Below are 14,190 nucleotides of genomic sequence, written 5' to 3' on the forward strand. Positions count from 1 at the left end.
GATGACATGATGTAGAGGGATAAATTCATGCAATATGATAAAACCCCATCTTGTTATCCTCGATGGCAACAATACAATACGTGCCTTGCTGCCCCTACTGTCACTGGGAAAGGACACCGCAAGATTGAACCCAAAGCTAAGCACTTCTCCCATTGCAAGAAAGATCAATCTAGTAGGCCAAACCAAATTGATAATTCGAAGAGACTTGCAAAGATAACCAATCATACATAAAAGAATTCAGAAGATTCAAATATTGTTCATAGATAAACTTGATCATAAACCCACAATTCATCGGTCTCAACAAACACACCACAAAAGAAGATAACATCGAATAGATCTCCACAAGAGAGGGGGAGAACATTGTATTGAGATCCAAAAAGAGAGAGGAAGCCATCTAGCTAATAAATATGGACCCGAAGGTCTGAAGTAAACTACTCACACTTCATCGGAGAGGCTATGGTGTTGATGTAGAAGGCCTCCGTGATCGATGCCCCCTCCGTCGGAGCTCCGGAACAGGCCCCAAGATGGGATCTCGTGGGTACAGAAGGTTGCGGCGGTGGAATTAGGTTTTTGGCTCCGTATCTGATCGTTTGGGGGTACGTAGGTATATATAGGAGGAAGGAGTACGTCGGTGGAGCAACGTGGGGCCCACGAGGGTGGAGGGCACGCTTGGGGGGGGGGGGGGTAGACGCGCCCCTACCTCGTGGCTTCCTGCTTGATTTCTTGACGTAGGGTCCAAGTCCTCTGGATCATGTTCGTTCGGAAAATCACGTTCCCGAAGGTTTCATTCCGTTTGGACTCCGTTTGATATTCTTTTTCTGCGAAACTCTGAAATAGGCAAGAAACAGCAATTCTGGGCTGGGCCTCCGGTTAATAGGTTAGTCCCCAAAATAATATAAAAGTGAATAATAAAGCCCAATAATGTCCAAAACAGAAAATAATATAGCATGGAGGAACAAAAAATTATAGATACGTTGGAGACGTATCATGGGGATGAACATATGAAGTGTAAATATTGATATTGAGGAATTTGATTGCAAGATATAGAAGAACTCCCCCTGAAGATGTGCATATTGAGGAATTTGCTTTGGATTGCAAATGCACATTGTAGAATGAAATCATGGAGATCTCCCCCTATATCTTGTAATCCATACACGCATTTAACATGTAATATGAAGAATTTGAAATGCATGATGGAAAATGGTGTCTGATGAAATTCAGCATGCGTGCATTAAGGTACTTGAGGAAATAAACATGCAAAAAGCAGTTCAAAAGTATCAGACCACCATCGGACTTAAGTTTACAACTCAACCAACAAACACCTCAGAAGAGGCAGATTTGTAACTTAACGAATGAAAAAAAGCCCTATAAGACCCGCTTGAAGACTAACTTAAATTTCTCCCTTTTTGTCATTGAATGACCAAAAGGGACGAAAATGAGGACCAACGCCCTTGAAGAATATCATCATGAGGTGGATGGAGGAACGCCAACGTTGTCGGGGTCATTTATCGATGCAGGGCATGTCGTAGTGTCGTCGAGATCCTCAGCTTCATCCGTCTCGCGATGATGAAAATGAACTTGTAACCAACCGAGGAACTTTGACCTTCTTGAATTTCTTCAAGGGAGGATTTGACCACTCAAAGTTCTGTTGAAAGTCCATCTGCTTGAGGTCTTCATCACTGTAAAGATGAGAGAGTATGGCCCAAGTGCGATCGAAGATTTCATGTGCATAATAGTGATTCTTCTTCACAGTGTTTTGCGTGACAGTCATGTTCTGAAGAATTGAGAAAAATTGACACTTGACCCACTTGTGATTGCGATCAACTTTCTGGTGAAGACTTAAAAGAAGCTCACGATTAGTCATCACGCGTGGGGCAGTGGCTTGAGGATTTTCCTCATTGACCATAGCAGCAGAATCTTGAGTTGCAGAGTCATCATTGGTGGAGTAAGATGCAACCTTATGAAACTGACCATTCAATGGACGAGTGCCTTCATCAATAACAGCAGCTTTTCCTTTTTCATCGACTGAGGAAATAATCCTTTTGAGGACTTCAATAGGAGACAGATAGCTGAGGTGATTCTGAAAGCCAGCCTTGTATGGAATTGAAGACCTGTTTTTGATGAATTTCATTATCCAAGGAGCATATGGCTTCAATTCAAACGGCCACAGTGCAACATTTGCCAAAGTCCTCATGAAGAAATCATGATAGTTAATGGGAATCCCATGAATGATGTTGAACAACAGATTCTTCATGATGACAACAACTTCTTCTTCTTCTTCTTCTTCAAAGTTGTGGCTTTTAATCGGACTGAGGGTTTTGGTCAAGATACGATATATGGTCCTTGGCACATACAACAAATCCTTCACGAGGAAAGTGGTTCTTGGAGCTTGGCCTGGTCGCAAAGGCTTCAACAACACTTGCATGAGATGATTCTGAAGTTCAGGCTCTTCATAGATAAGCCTTGCACCTTCTGCAGGGGGACTGATTGGGATGCCATGAAGTAATTCAGAGGCCGGAGCTTTATAGTGAGTGTTTTCAGTCATCCAGTCCATAACCCATGAATTAACATCAGCAACATTGCCAGTGAGGTGCAGAGTTGCATAGAACTAAAGAATTAGCTCTTCGTTCCAGTCACATATATCAGCACAGAGATTTAGGAGCCTAGCTTCATGAAGAACATTGAGGACTGGTTGGAAGCATGGAATGGACTCCATATCCACATGAGGAATTTGACGGTGCTGAAAGACTTTGTCCATGTCAAACAGAACAGATGCTAGAAGTTCATCTGACTTGCAGTCCAAAACCTTTTGCGCCTTAATCTTGCTGAGTCATAGGGATTTGCATCAGTGAAGAAATGATGCTCATCGAAGAAATCACGTTCTTGAATTTCGGCCTCTTTGTGCTAGAATGAGGATTTTGAGGCTTAGGTTGAAGATTTGCAGTAGAAGGCCTCACAACCTCTTGAGCCACAACTTCTGGTACAACAGACTGAGGAATTGAAGTAGCAGTTTCATCAACAGTCTGGGTCTCCATTTCTTCAGCTGTTGCAGCTGGAATTTCTTCAGGGATGGACTGGAGAGAAGTTTGACGTCCTTTAGATCCTGTCAATATTTATTCAGTATGCACAGGGGACTGAGGAATTTGAAGGAGAGGTGTGGTGATTCGAGAATTGGAGTGAAGATTTTCCCAAATTTAGCACAAGGGTTGTAGAGCCAATGTCCACATCTTCTTCAATTTCTTCAACACCCGCCTCTTCAAGAGTGAACTGAGGCACAGACGATGATACCAATGGTGTGGAAATAACATCTTCCACTTTAATTTCATCATCCAACTGCTCTGAGGAAGCAACAGAAGGATTTTCTTCTTCAATGTCTTCATCAGGAATGACATATTCTTCACCAAACGGAACAAGCTCCTTTGATGGCACAATTGAGATAGGAACAACATCAATTGGTTCGCTGAATGAGCTTGTCAAAGTAATCACTTTCTTGGGAGCTGAGGACTCTGTAGAGGTTGATGATTTCCTTTTCTTCGCGGCTTGCTTCTTGGCAGCCTTTGTTTTCTTCACTTATGAAGCATAAGGAAGTGTGGTTTTCTTCATCTTTGAAGATTTTTCAGGAGGAGCAGATGAAGTTGGTGCATTTTCTTCAGGGACAACTAATGCAGTCACCCTGGCATTCTCAGTTTCTTCAAGCGCAACAAATTCTTCGGCTGTCCTGGTTGTTCTTTAGGCGCAACATTGGAGGTTGCCCTGGCATTCTCAGTTTCTTCAGTAGGCTGAGCAGATGCTTCAGCCTGAGGAATTTCCCATTGCGATGGAGCTGCAACATTTAGCTTGAGGTTCTTGGAAAGTTTAACAAATCTAACCTTGGCACAGAGCCAATCTGCATGATATCTGTCAAATTCATCGCTGAGGACTTTGATTTCCTTCTGAACGGCGACAAGTTCTTCAGGAGCTAGAGTAAGAACGTTGTTCCTCAGAAATCTCTTCTTCTTGTACTGGTCCTTCTTGACTCGCCTGGCCTTCTCAAATTTCCATTTTTCCTATCCTATGAAGGCAGTCAACATGTGACTTCGACCAGGAGTCAAGTTCAAGTCAAGGAGTAGAGTGTTGGGATCCTTGTGCCATAGATCAATGAAGTCAAGGATTTTCTTCGGATCCAGCATAAGTGGCACTGAGCTGCCTTTGGCTCTTGCAGCCCTTTGCTGTCTGTCTCTGATGATTTCAACAAGTTCTTCATCATCAGCTTCATCATCTTCAGCTTCATCATCTTCAGATGGAACATGAAAAGCCACTTGCTTCTTAAGAGGACTTGGCCTCTTTCCTCGTCCAGCAGTGGTCTTGACCTTTAGCAAGGTTGGATCACTTGATGACTGTGGTTGAGTTGAGGAGGGTGTAGATGACCCTGAGGCAATAGAAAAACCAGTAGTCCTCTGACATGTTGCAAGATGCACATGTGTTGAGGACTTTGCGGCAACTGAGGATTTTGTAGCAATTGAGGAGATTGGGGCTGCCCTTGAGGAAATTGCTTGAGGAATTTGCCCCGAGGGCTTTACAGTTGAGGAACTTGGCCGTGAGGGCATTGAGCTTGAAGGCTTTGACTTTATAGCTGATTTCTTCAAGGTGGCCTTCTTTGGCGCAACTCTACTGGCAGAGGCCTCAGGAACAACAGCTTGAGAGTCCTCATTAAATTTCCTCACTGCTTCAGCTGCAGTTTTTCGGAGCTTTGCTTGGCGCTTGGTCCATTCTTTAGGAAATTCCTCACCACGCTTGATGCTGGTGGGATCAGCTAGTTAGCCAACAACCAAAGGTGGTCTTGGACATGGAGGGTTTACTGCGAATTTCTTCATGTACTTGGGAGTGACATAGCGATATTCCCTCCATTCCTTTGCCCATCTCCTCTCAACCCTCTGTATACGCACTTTGCACTGATTCTTGTTCTCCTTCCCATGAGTTTCTTCATATGTTGTACAATATTCATCATAGATATCCTCAGGGATGTCAAACGCAGTGTTTGTCTCTGGCCTCTTTCCTCCTTTCTGAGGTCTCTTTTCGTCTGCCATTTTCCTCACTTGAGGATTTTGAACTTTTGATGTTTCTGAGGAAGTATGCAATTTTTCTTCAAGGAATGCAGCAAATGAGTTAAGTTGATGAGAACCTAGTGATTCATCAGCAGACATTTTGTACCTGTGAACAGAGTATAGGTGCGAATAATTTAGAGAGGTCATATGCGTTCTCAGAACTTTTTCAAAAGTATCAAGTTTGAGGAATTTGACCATAGATGTCTTGAGGAATTTCACTAAGCGTTCTTGACTCAGGTTCCAAAGTTGTACAGATTAGAAAATGCACACAATTGAGGAATCTTGAGGAAAATCATGGCTTAGAGAAACAAATCAAGGAAAAGAAGCATTCCGGTGTTTAAGGAGTGGAAAGTTGAAGAATAAACACCTTTTTAGGATTTAGTGAAAAACATAAGAATCAAAGTAGGGTAGTAAAATCAGATTTTAATTACCCTTGATGAAGAACACGACGAACTGGGAGTGGAGATGGTGAAGTTCGTCAGTTCAGATCTCTCACGCCCTAACTCGGAGGCGGGAGACAGCTACAGCGACGACGGAGTGAAGATTTCCGCGATCGGCGCGTGTACAACGGCGATGAGGTTGATGCAGTGAAGCTCTTCCTCACCGGCAACGATGGAGTGTAGCGGAGGCGCTAGGTCATAGTTCGAGCGAGGGGTGTTGAGGTCGGGCAGAGTAGATGATGTAGGAGGAGGGTAAGGGGTATTTATAGCCGCAGTGAAAAACTGCTCGCCTGAAGATTTTGGACGAACATGCCCCTGACCCTTGCTATCCCAACGACATGTGTCACCCACGTACTGAGAGGTGGAGACCGTGGGGGATCGTGGGTGAGTATTTTAATCCGTCGTGGGAAGCGGAATGGTTCGAGCGGCAACAACCAAAAATTCAGATGTGAAATTTTTAAAGTTCCGTTCGCAAATTCTTTAGCTGTCAATAACATAACGAAGACTTTGAACGAGTTTCAAATAGAATGCACCTGAAGAATTTGTGAACAGACTGGGTTGAGTTTAGCATAGAGGGGGAACGCGTCCGATCACATTCACTTAGCAGAAAATAAACTTGAAGAATTAGCAATAAGTGAATGATGTTGAGGATATTGAAAACTCAAATATATATATATATAGATAGCCAATGAAGAGCACCAGTCGAGAAGTTGAAGAATTTGCCAAGTTGAGGAATTTGAAAATATGAAGAATTTGCAAAATGACAAAAAACTCAAACTTGAAGATTTTCAACTTTTGTTGGTGGCATGACCCACCGTATAAGAATGATGATTTCAGACACCGCGTACAATTGTCGTAGGGCTATGAGAATCAAATTATTCATTAGTTTCTTCACAGTTAGAGGATTAGTTTTCATTGATTGAAGAAAAACATTACTTCGTGTGTTGCACATCTAAGTCATCAATTTTGGACAAGTGTTAGGATGTGTGTCCTTTCAAAGAACATTCAAAGATTCTAAGATATTTACCACACATCGCAACTTGCTAAATCTCTTCTCATCCAAGGGCTTTGTGAAGATATCTGCCAGCTGTTCTTCAGTCTTCACGTGATCGATGGAGATGTCGCCCTTCAACACATGATCTCAAAGAAAATGATGACGAATCTGGATGTGCTTTGTCTTCGAGTGCTAAACTGGGTTGTGAGCAATCTTGATAGCACTCTCGTTGTCGCATTAGAGAGAAACATTCTTCACATCGATGCCATAGTCCTTGAGGGTTTGCTTCATCCACAGTAATTGAGCACAGCAAGAACCAACAGCAATGTACTCAGCTTCAACAGTAGAGAGTGATACACAGTTCTCCTTCTTCGAGGACCAACATACTAAGGATTGTCCAAGGAAATGGCATGTGCCTGATGTTGACTTGCGGTCTACCCGATCACTAGCAGTCAGAATATCCAATGAGATCAAAAGCCGAGCCCTTGGGATACCATAATCCAAGTGTTGGAGTGTGACACTACTGCAGGATCCTGCTAACGCGACACTACGATCAGAGACCCTTCGAGAAACTGTGTGCGATGCAATAATCGCAAACGGTGCTGTATGAAAACCGTCAGAAATGTATAAAACATTTGCGATGACGGATGCATCAAACACAGTTCAGGTTTTAGTTGCGTGTGTGATGAAGGGCATACGGTAGTTCAATTAACTGTTGGTGATGAGGAGGAACAAAAGAAACGGGCAGCCGGATGAAGGCGTGTGCGATTCACAGCATACGGTTCACTCGGATGAACTATTTGTGATTAGGCAACACAAAAGAAACAGTCAGCCAGATCAAGGTGTGTGCGATATACGGCATGCGTGCGGTTCACTCGGATGAACTATTTGCGTTGAGACATGAGAACAGAAATGGTTCAACTTAACAGGATGTGTGTGATACGTGGCAAACAGGTCTGTAATCAGAAATGTGTGTGAAGACCGATAATAACACAGACGGTTGCTGCTAATAAGACGTGTGTGTTGTGCGATGGGATTGCATACAGAACAACAACATATATATATATAGACACACACACACACACACACTTATAAGGACATGCTTGCATAACCAAATTAAACATCCACTTACATAGGTGGCTACTACAACCATGGCATTTGCACACACCAAAGTAAACTATTACATGCATAATCACATAGGTGGCTACAACACACATGACATTTCCACACACCAATAAAGTAAACTATATATTACATGCATGATTAACTAGCATAAACAATCATATGATCATCATCTACTTCTTGTGACGCTTGCTCCGCTTGTGGCTCGATCCGAGCTCGTCGATTTGGGTAACGAGGCACTTCCTCATGTTAGCGATCCACATGTGCATCTCGTAGCATGTGTACACGCTCTTGGCTGCAAACCTGAGGTGAGGTTCATCCAGTTGCCGCATCCAGGCCCCGTGCCAGGATACGCGACTTGTTCTCTGGGCATCCTGCTTCATCTTTTCGTAGTAGGGGTCGATGATGGTCGAGGCGATTTCGACCAGGGAGTCCTGCTTCGTGCTGCCCCAGACCCTGTAGTGGTCACGGATTTCGACAAGGTTCTTGCAGGCCAAGCCCGTAACACTGAGCGCTTTTACATCGTCTTTGGTTTCCACCGTGGCGAACTTGTAGTCGGTGCTGTTGACAAACCTGTTGAAACGGTCGCAAGGCTCTATGGCCATGCGGTAGTGGTAGATGAGGACATGATGACGCACGCACAACTGGGTGACGGAAACTCCGGGACGACCGGCGGTGTACTGGCGGTCGATGCCGACCACGTTGTACTTGTCTCGAGCAAGCAACTGCTCAACGTTGTTGATGTAGTCGTCCACCACAGCCGGGTTGATGGTGTACACCACCGAGAGATCCGTCTCCCTCGCGTGGGTCTCCACTCTATGTTCGCCGAACTCCATTGGAGCGCCGCTGGACATCCCCTCTCTATGTGTCATCGTGGGTGTGCTTGTTGTGCTGTGGGGCGCGATCGAAAGGTTGAAGATACTAAGGTTATAATGGCCACGGGAATTAAAGGGGAAGCCGGACGGCTAGGAATATCGGCAGGCCCTAATGGCAGTTCTAATTTGCAGCGCGTAACCCCATCATGCCACACGTAACTGCATCGCGCGGCAACATGCGCGGCGCAACCGCATGCATATGGGCCCCCCGACGTGATCGTGCGCACGCCCAACTGCTGGCAGAGTGCGCGCGGAGGGACGCGAGCAGAGCGCTCCGTGGTCGCCTCAAGGAAAAGCTGTCCACAAGCCGAGCGCGCCGACGGATGCGAGCAGAGCGCTCCAATGGATGTGACAGAGCGCGCCGCAGCGCCTAATGGTGAGCACAGCGCGCTGCGGCGCCTAACGGCGAGTAGAGCTTGCAGAGGGACGCGAGCAGAGGACGGCACAGTGATACATGGCAAATAAGATGAACTGTGCGAGCGATGTCGGAGACATCAAGAACGAATCAGATTAGAGTTACGTGTGCGATACCTGGCAGACAGTTGATCCATCAGAGCTGTTTGTGATGGAATAGGCCGTGTGTGTTGCGGGCAAACACTTGCTGGTGTATAACCTTAAATTTAACCAAAAAAGTGTTAATGCATGTTACAAAAATTGTATAGCTGGAAACTATGTTCAAATACGACTCCAACGATATAATCTATGGCGACATGCATTCGTATTTTATTAGTTAAATCCTACTTATAAACCAGGACGGGGGTATAGTAGGTAATTAAATCGCAAACGTTTTTTATTAACTGTATGTGTACGTGTCCTCTCGTCCTCCTCTCGGACGTCTTGTCACCCCGCTGCCGCAGACGGCTTACAGCGCAAGCTTGCGCAGCGCGCGGGGGCGTTCTTTTGTCCAAACGGTGGCACCAATGAATCGTCGGTGAGCCTGTTCCCACGCAACCTCGCAGGTTCCCGCGCAAGCTTCCCGCCTGACTCGGTGAAATCCCCCAAAATCCCAATGCTTACGGGCCTGCTATTGAAAACCCTCACGGCTGGCGAGTCCTGCGTCGCATTTCCCCCTCCCTCCCTGTAGCTTATCTCGTCTGCTTCTCCCACAATCGCCAATGGCACCGGTCCGTCGTCGTCGCTCAGCCACTCCGCCGTCATCAGAGGACAGCTCCAGCTGGGAGGCTACACCGCCGCGGCCGCGCAGTCCCCGACGTAGTGTAGTGCGCGTGGCGTCCCTGTTGGGTGTGCGCAGAACACCCACCACACGCTCCGCCGCCGCTGCCCGTCGGCAGCTGTTGCCGGACGCCGTTGCCGCCACACTACCGTCGAAAGCCAGGGCCATCTTCCGCTCCGCCACCGCGGCCCGAAGGTGGGAGGTGGCCGTCGTGGCCGCTGTTGGGGATCGTTGCAGAATTTTAAAATTTTCTACGCATCACCAAGATCCATCTATGGAGTTTACTAGCAACGAGGGGAAAGGAGTGCATCTACATACCCTTGTAGATCGCGAGCGGAAGCATTCAACTGAACGGGGTTGATGGAGTCGTACTCGTCGTGATCCAAATCACCGATGACCGAGTGCCGAACGGACGGCACCTCCGCGTTCAACACACGTACGGAGCAGCGACGTCTCCTCCTTCTTGATCCAGCAAGGGGGAAGGAGAGGTTGATGGAGATCCAGCAGCACGACGGCGTGGTGGTGGAAGTAGCGGGGATCCCGGCAGGGCTTCGCCAAGCGCAAGGGGGGGAGAGAGGTGTCACGGGAGGGAGAGGGAGGCGCCAGGGGCTAGGGTACAGCAGACCTCCCTCCCCCCTTTATATAGGCCCCCTGGGGGGGCGCCGGCCCCTGGGATCCCATCTATAGGGGGGCGGCGGCCAAAGGGGGGAAACTTTCCCCCCAAGTCAGGTGGGGCGCCCCCCACCCCCAGGGTTTCCAACCCTAGGCGCAGGGGGAGGCCCATGGGGGGCGCACCAGCCCACCAGGGGCTGGTTCCCCTCCCACTTCAGCCCATGGGGCCCTCCGGGATAGGTGGCCCTACCCGGTGGACCCCCGGGACCCTTCCGGTGGTCCCGGTACAATACTGATAACCCCCGAAACTTTCCCGGTGGCCGAAACTGGACTTCCTATATATAATTCTTCACCTCCGGACCATTCCGGAACTCCTCGTGACGTCCGGGATCTCATCCGGGACTCCGAACAACTTTCGGGTTTCCGCATACTAATATCTCTACAACCCTAGCGTCACCGAACCTTAAGTGTGTAGACCCTACGGGTTCGGGAGACATGCAGACATGACCGAGACGCCTCTCCGGTCAATAACCAACAGCGGGATCTGGATACCCATGTTGGCTCCCACATGTTCCACGATGATCTCATCGGATGAACCACGATGTCGAGGATTCAATCAATCCCGTATACAATTCCCTTTGTCAATCGGTACGTTACTTGCCCGAGACTCGATCGTCGGTATCCCAATACCTTGTTCAATCTCGTTACCGGCAAGTCACTTTACTCGTACCGTAATGCATGATCCCGTGGCTAACTCCTTAGTCACATTGAGCTCATTATGATGATGCATTACCGAGTGGGCCCAGAGATACCTCTCCGTCATACGGAGTGACAAATCCCAGTCTCGATCCGTGCCAACTCAACAGACACTTTCGGAGATACCCGTAGTGCACCTTTATAGTCACCCAGTTACGTTGTGACATTTGGTACACCCAAAGCACTCCTACGGTATCCGGGAGTTGCACGATCTCATGGTCTAAGGAAATGATACTTGACATTGGAAAAGCTCTAGCAAACGAACTACACGATCTTTGTGCTATGCTTAGGATTGGGTCTTGTCCATCACATCATTCTCCTAATGATGTGATCCCGTTATCAATGACATCCAATGTCCATAGTCAGGAAACCATGACTATCTGTTGATCAACGAGCTAGTCAACTAGAGGCTCACTAGGGACATGTTGTGGTCTATGTGTTCACACATGTATTACGATTTCCGAATAACACAATTATAACATGAACAATAGACAATTATCATGAACAAGGAAATATAATAATAACCATTTTATTATTGCCACTAGGGCATATTTCCAACAGTCTCCCACTTGCACTAGAGTCAATAATCTAGTTACATTGTGATGAATCGAACACCCATAGAGTTCTGGTGTTGATCATGTTTTGCTCTAGGGAGAAGTTTAGTCAACGGATCTGCTACATTCAGGTCCGTATGTACTTTACAAATATCTATGTCTCCATTCTGAACACTTTCACGAATGGAGTTGAAGCGACGCTTGATATGCCTGGTCTTCCTATGAAACCTGGGCTCCTTGGCAAGGGAAATAGCTCCCGTGTTGTCACAGAAGAGAGTCATCGGGCCCGACGCATTGGGAATCACCCCTAGGTCGGCAATGAACTCCTTCATCCAGATTGCTTCTTGCGCTGCCTCTGAGGCTGCCATGTACTCCGCTTCACATGTAGATCCCGCCACGACGCTTTGCTTGCAACTGCACCAGCTTATTGCCCCTCCATTCAAAATATACACGTATCCGGTTTGTGACTTCGAGTCATCCAGATCTGTGTCGAAGCTAGCGTCGACATAACCCTTTACGACGAGCTCTTCGTCACCTCCATAAACGAGAAACATATCCTTAGTCCTCTTCAGGTACTTCAGGATATTCTTGACCGCTGTCCAGTGTTCCATGCCGGGATTACTTTGGTACCTTCCTACCAAACTTACGGCAAGGTTTACATCAGGTCTGGTAAACAGCATGGCATACATAATAGACCCTATGGCCGAGGCATAGGGGATGACACTCATCTTTTCTCTATCTTCTGCCGTGGTCGGGCATTGAGCCGTGCTCAATTGCACACCTGGCAATACAGGCAAGAACCCCTTCTTGGACTGATCCAGATTGAACTTCTTCAATATCTTGTCAAGGTACGTACTCTGTGAAAGACCAATGAGGCGTCTTGATCTATCTCTATAGATCTTGATGCCTAATATATAAGCAGCTTCTCCAAGGTCCTTCATTGAAAAACACTTATTCAAGTAGGTCTTTATACTTTCCAAGAATTCTATATCATTTCCCATCAATAGTATGTCATCCACATATAATAAGAGAAATGCTACAGAGCTCCCACTCACTTTCTTATAAACACAGGCTTCTCCATAAGTCTGTGTAAACCCAAACGCTTTGATCATCTCATCAAAACGAATGTTCCAACTCCGAGATGCTTGCACCAGCCCATAGATGGAGCGCTGGAGCTTGCATACCTTGTTAGCATTCTTAGGATCGACAAAACCTTTCGGCTGCATCATATACAATTCTTCCTTAAGAAAGCCGTTAAGGAATGCTGTTTTGACGTCCATTTGCCATATCTCATAATCATAGAATGCGGCAATTGCTAACATGATTCGGATGGACTTCAGCTTCGCTATGGGTGAGAAAGTCTCATCGTAGTCAACCCCTTGAACTTGTCGATAACCCTTAGCGACAAGTCGAGCCTTATAGATGGTCACATTACCATCCGCGTCTGTCTTCTTCTTAAAGATCCATTTATTTTCTATGGCTCGCCGATCATCGGGCAAGTCAGTCAAAGTCCATACTTCGTTTTCATACATGGATCCTATCTCGGATTTCATGGCTTCTAGCCATTTGTCGGAATCCGGGCCCGCCATCGCTTCTTCATAGTTCGAAGGTTCACCGTTGTCTAACAACATGATTTCCAGGACAGGGTTGCCGTACCAATCTGGTGCGGAACGTGTCCTTGTGGACCTTCGAAGTTCAGCAGTAACTTGATCCGAAGCTTCATGATCATCATCATTAACTTCCTCCCCAGTCGGTGTAGGCACCACAGGAACATCTTCCCGCGCTGCGCTACTTTCCGGTTCGGAAGGGGCAACTATCACCTCATCAAGTTCCACTTTCCTCCCACTTAATTCTTTCGAGAGAAACTCTTTCTCCAGAAAGGACCCGTTCTTGGCAACAAAGATCTTGCCTTCGGATCCGAGGTAGAAGGTATACCCAATGGTTTCCTTAGGGTATCCTATGAAGACGCATTTTTCCGACTTGGGTTCGAGCTTTTCAGGTTGAAGTTTCTTGACATAAGCATCGCATCCCCAAACTTTTAGAAACGACAGCTTAGGTTTCTTCCCAAACCATAATTCATACGGTGTCGTCTCAACGGATTTCGACGGAGCCCTATTTAAAGTGAATGCGGCAGTCTCTAAAGCATAGCCCCAAAATGAGAGCGATAGATCGGTAAGAGACATCATAGATCGCACCATGTCCAATAGAGTGCGATTACGACGTTCGGACACACCATTTCGCTGAGGTGTTCTAGGCGGCGTGAGTTGTGAAACGATTCCACATTTCCTTAAGTGTGTGCCAAATTCGTGACTTAAATATTCCCCTCCACTATCTGATCGTAGGAACTTTATTTTCCTGTCACGTTGATTCTCAACCTCACTCTGAAATTCCTTGAACTTTTCAAAGGTTTCAGACTTGTGTTTCATTAGGTAGACATACCCATATCTACTCAAATCATCAGTGAGAGTGAGAACATAACGATAGCCACCGCGAGCCTCAACACTCATTGGACCGCACACATCAGTATGTATGATTTCCAATAAGTTGGTTGCTCGCTCCATTGTTCCGGAGAACGGAGT

The sequence above is a fragment of the Triticum aestivum genome, chromosome 3D (genome assembly GCF_018294505.1).
Source record: "Triticum aestivum cultivar Chinese Spring chromosome 3D, IWGSC CS RefSeq v2.1, whole genome shotgun sequence".
Taxonomy (NCBI): domain Eukaryota; kingdom Viridiplantae; phylum Streptophyta; class Magnoliopsida; order Poales; family Poaceae; genus Triticum; species Triticum aestivum.